Source organism: Halyomorpha halys, unplaced genomic scaffold (assembly GCF_000696795.3).
Source record: "Halyomorpha halys isolate HHAL.00 unplaced genomic scaffold, Hhal_1.1 Scaffold163.1, whole genome shotgun sequence".
NCBI classification, from domain to species: domain Eukaryota; kingdom Metazoa; phylum Arthropoda; class Insecta; order Hemiptera; family Pentatomidae; genus Halyomorpha; species Halyomorpha halys.
The window spans coordinates 499,507-504,397 of record NW_027116712.1 but is presented as its reverse complement, the minus strand read 5'-3'; the positions used below and the strand labels follow the sequence as shown (position 1 = coordinate 504,397).

The following is a 4,891-nucleotide window of genomic DNA, read 5'->3' as shown; positions in this document are numbered from 1 at the left end:
ATAAGGCTGTTATATTTTATTTAGTCATTTTATCAATCTTAAATTAAAGTTAAACTGATGTATTTGAGCCTAAGGATAAACTAATTGATTAAAAATATTAAAAGTTTCCAGGACTGGAGGTTATCGGAGCCAAAGGAATGATAGAATGCCCTGTAAGGGCTTAGTGTAACAATGGCTGTTGTGTAACATCTGAAACCTGGGAGGTGCTGAGGTATACTGGCGGGAATTAAAGTTTCTCAAAATCCAAGATCAATATTTAAGGTAACTAATGAACGTATCTACTTTATTACGATTGATGAATCTAATTCTAAATCATTATAACCTCAATGATGAAAAAAAACTTACAGAAACTAAGTTTATGATGTTTTTGCCTCAGTCAATCTGAGAGGTTGTTTATTTCAAATCGAGACATTAACTTTATAAGGCTTGCTTTTCTCTTACGTTTTTTAATGAGCAAATATGAAAATAATATATAATTTTTTTTCTATGCTACATTTATAAAACTTGATATATAAGAGCTTTTTAATAGATATAATTAATAGTTTTAAATTGAAGTAATTAGTTAAAACCTTCCAAAACTAGCAGATTTCACTGCCAAAGAAGCAGTGATAAGTCTTAAAATAGACTAAGTGTGGCAGGCGGTGAATGATATTGAAGATCTGAGACCTGGGAGGTGCAAAAGTGGATTGGGCACACTACTGGAAATGAAACTGGCTCAAAATGCATGGACAAGTTGTAGCGTTACTGATGTATGAATGTATTTAATTATTTTTTAATCTAATTAATAATATCTTAATAATTAATCTAATTATTAATCATTTATAACTTCAATGATAAAAAAGAAACTTACAGAAACTCAGTTTATAGAGAGATTGTTAATTTTGAATCAGAACACTGAATTTATTAGGCTTGCTATTTTCTTACATTTTATAATGAGCAAATAAGAAAATAATATATTCTTTTTTTTATTCCTATATTTACTGAACTTTATATATTAGATCTTTAAGGTAAACTAATTAATTTAAAATATTAAAACCTTTTAGAACTGACAGTTTTAAAGACCAAAGGAATGGTGGGAATTCTAAATTAATTAGATTATTAACTCAATAATGGAGAAAACTTACAGAAAATCAGTTCATGATGTTTTTGCTTTAGTTGATCTAAGAGGTTGATTTTAATTAGAACCTTATACTTTATAAGCTGTGTGTTTTGTAGGAGATAAGTTGATTAGATTTGATTTTTGTTATTTTTTTACCTGAAATTCAAATAAAACTGTATTTTGGGCTTTAAATTAAACTAATTGGGTATAAATATTATATATCCCATTACAGGTCAAGTTGATGGGCCACTAATGTGTGTTTTCAATAGATATTCAAAATATTTGCCTGGGTTATGATAAAACCTATTATGGTGAAAATATAAACTATTTCCAGCTGGCCAAATCTATAGGTAACTTTTTTATTTTATCCCTATTGATTATTTTATTTTTTTATGAATTATTAATAATGATAGTAATTAAATTATTATAAGGCTAACCAAATTAGAGGGGCAATTTTTGTAACTCTTTAAATATTGAATCATGAATTAACGAACTTCAGACGTTTTCTAATTATAGTTGATTAAGTTTCCTTCATGCTATGGTTTTACACTACTTATCCAATTAGCCTCCATTTATTAATCAAATAAACCTCAAAAATGTTAAAAATTTACACAAATTCGGTCCATGAGGCATAAACTTCAGTCAATCTGAGATGCTGATTAGAAATCAGCAGCTTAATATTAAGTTATTATTATTACTTTAACAGTGCAGTTTAAATGTTCAGTTCAAAAATGTTTACTTCGAAATAGAATAAATAAACATTTTTTATTCTTAATTGCTATTCTTGTTTATGCCAGCTATGTAGCATAACTACGATTTTCATGCTTAGTATTTCACTGATGATAAATGTTTACAGATACTTGAAGTCTTCTTTTGGAATTCATGGGAAAGTTACATCATAAACAAATTTATTGATGCAGCTATTGGAGATGTAGTAAATTTGAAGTTTGAAGACATCTAGCATTTAAATCATTAAAAATTTAACAGTTCTTATTTCATGTAACTCTGTATTCATTGATTGGCTGTTAAACGTTTATTTGTTGTAAGTCTGTTTGTTGTATTTATTTTCTGGAAATACACAATATTTTTTTGAAATTAAACAAAATATTTTTTTTAATATCTATAATTTCCTCTTACCTGATTATTTGACAATAATTAGTGATTATATATAGTCAATTATATAAGAAACATATAAATAAAGAACAGATATCAAAAAGTAAGTTCATTTTAAATTTGATCTAACAATTTGACATAGATTTATCACATATTATGGAAAGACTGACATTTAGGTAATTCTACATATTTAGTTTTATAATACAAATTTATGAATATAATTATATATGTACAATAGGGTCCGCTAGGACGGAAAATAGTGTTATTTGTGATACTTTATCTTTGGCCATAGGCACACGATTGCGTCTCAATTAAAACTAATATAAATCATCTTGGATTTGTTTCATTCACTAGTTCAGTAAGTAACTGGTTTGAACAAAACTTTCACACAAGGACACCTTATGTAAACTCAAATTCAATGTAGAAATATAGAGGCAGGCGTCATGTTATGCCTTTTAACAGTTTTATCAAAGTAATTCTACATCCAAGAATAATTATTCGAAACTTGTTATTTCATTTTGCATTAAAAAAAAAATTAGAATAAATTACCATCTAGATATCGAATATGCCGCGCGAATCGTGTTGTTTTCAGTTCAGTTAAAAAGATATTCTCCTTTTGCATCTAATATATAAAAATCAATATTTTTTTGTCCCCAATTTATGCACTGCCATACCGTTTATCCAATTTTTTTTTTCAGGAAAAAGTAAATCATATTGGTTTTTAGCGTCCTTTAAACCCTCATAACTATTTGTCAAAGAAATTAAAGATTATAATTTTTTTTTTTTATTACGTTGACCATTGTTGATATAATCCTTCATAGGTCTTCTGCATTTTTTCCAATTCCTATGTTAATACAACCGTTGGAAAGATGAATGTCTCATCTTTTGACCTGGACTAACAAAATTTAGATTTAATATCCTTATAAGAGCGAAATTTTAGTTCCAAATAAAGAAAAACGTTTTATTTTATATTTCCGGCTCGATTTGTTTAATTAGATGCGGTTTGTGCCCGTTGGTGCAGTTTATGAAGTCCTAAACCACTGCCAAGTTTGGTGTAGATTGGTCGAGAAATGTAATTAATTCTATGTGTTCCTGTAATCACCGTCTTATCATTTATCTATATATTAACTGATATCAAAGTTTCAATAGTGTTCAATTAATACACCCTCAAATACAGCAATAGCAAAGCATTACCGAGTCTGCTAGTCACTTATAAATAAATTGAGCTATCCTTAAATAGTTTAAATTATTAGTTAAATCAATAAATAGTAGCACTGAATATAGTATTAAATTGGAATTGTGGCTTACTGACTGATTAAATGATATGACTTTAGAGAACGAGGCTTGAGGATAGATCCTTTCACCGCGGATGATCGCAAGGTGAATCTGTCTAACCGACTTACAATTCAATAACGGATTGAACAATAGCTGTACGTATTGGTCCGTTAGAGATAAGAGCCGGAGGTTCTATAGTCTACGCCAGCCAATCACGTCTGCAGTTCTATCCTAACCTAAATTCCTAAATGCTTTCTGTTACGAAAACCACCAGCAAACGTTTGAAGGCTTTGTTTATCATTTTTCGTCATATTTCCATGCATAAGCAGGTTATATTATTGACTATCGAAATAAAGCTAGTGAGTATTAAAGAGCCACAGTTTTTGTTAAACAATTTTTTTTTCCTTCTTCTCTTCTACAGTAACCCTGTGAGAGAGCAGTTTATTCATTTAATATATATGATCCATGCTCTCGAGAGTATATGGCCTTGTAAAAAGCATAGTACATTTTCATAACATATTCAGACATGAAAAGTTGTCATAAATCTGCGCTGAAGTATTTCATCACTTTTGATGAATCTGATTTCTTAGCAGACCATATATATATTAGATAACTTAGCCTTCTGAGATCACATCACATCAGAATTTCGTTAAATTAAATTATGCTGAGAGCACGGGAGTTCAAGAAGACAAAAATCTCCTTTTCCGGAATGTTCCAGTACAGCATTATTAGGTTTCATATTATAAATAATAATAACAAGTATTTAAAAATAATACTCAGAATTGTAAATAACTATCCATACTACACTAGAATATCTAAAATGCACTCTGAATTAAATACAGACACCGTACAAGATTACATTCAATATAAACTGACACATAATTTTTTCTAGTCTTGCCTCAACTCATTAATTAAACCCGCAAATCACAGAAATAGTAAATTACACTAAAACTACAACTCGTAGATATAAATACAAAGGAACCAAGCATATGTTAATGAAAATATAAATCGATGATCTGTATATTATTCTATACAATGTTACGTATTTTATTTTAATTCAATTATGTTTTTCCCCTTCGGTTTGTTTTACTAAAATGTAAAATAGAGTAATTATTTAAAATGTAATTTGTATCAAGGAAATTGTATTCTATAAGGGGGTATCCCAAAACAATATGGTAAATACGGTACATAATACATTTATGCAATAAAACAATGTATAAAAAAAAATTAAAAATATATTTTATTTAATCTCTTATATTTCTAATAAGCAGCAATATTCTGACTAAAAACGATTCATAAGTCGTAAAGTTAAGATTAAACAAACAACAAGAGTTACTAGTACAAGAGCCGGGAAGAAAAAAAGGCAGTTATCTCACTCTAATTTTTGATTACTTCAATAAAAAC

The 4,891-nt window shown here is 28.3% G+C and overlaps 1 protein-coding gene and 1 long non-coding RNA gene across 7 annotated transcripts in view; one reads left to right on the top strand and one right to left on the bottom strand.

The window, feature by feature from the left end:
• Window positions 1-2,137, top strand: part of LOC106678832 (uncharacterized) — a 9,256-nt gene extending 7,119 nt beyond the window's left edge. The window contains exons 3-6 of one of the 2 annotated variants that reach the window (XR_001342839.2): window positions 105-261; window positions 586-749; window positions 1,332-1,449; window positions 1,956-2,137. This is a non-coding gene — a long non-coding RNA (uncharacterized lncRNA). Of the gene's footprint in view, window positions 1-104; window positions 262-582; window positions 750-1,331; window positions 1,450-1,955 lie in introns of both variants that reach the window. The other variant, XR_001342838.2, reaches the window with a different exon arrangement.
• The window catches only part of kug (kugelei), a 537,878-nt gene that overhangs the window by 175,988 nt on the left and 356,999 nt on the right, over window positions 1-4,891 (bottom strand). The gene's annotated exons all lie outside the window — the stretch shown is intronic.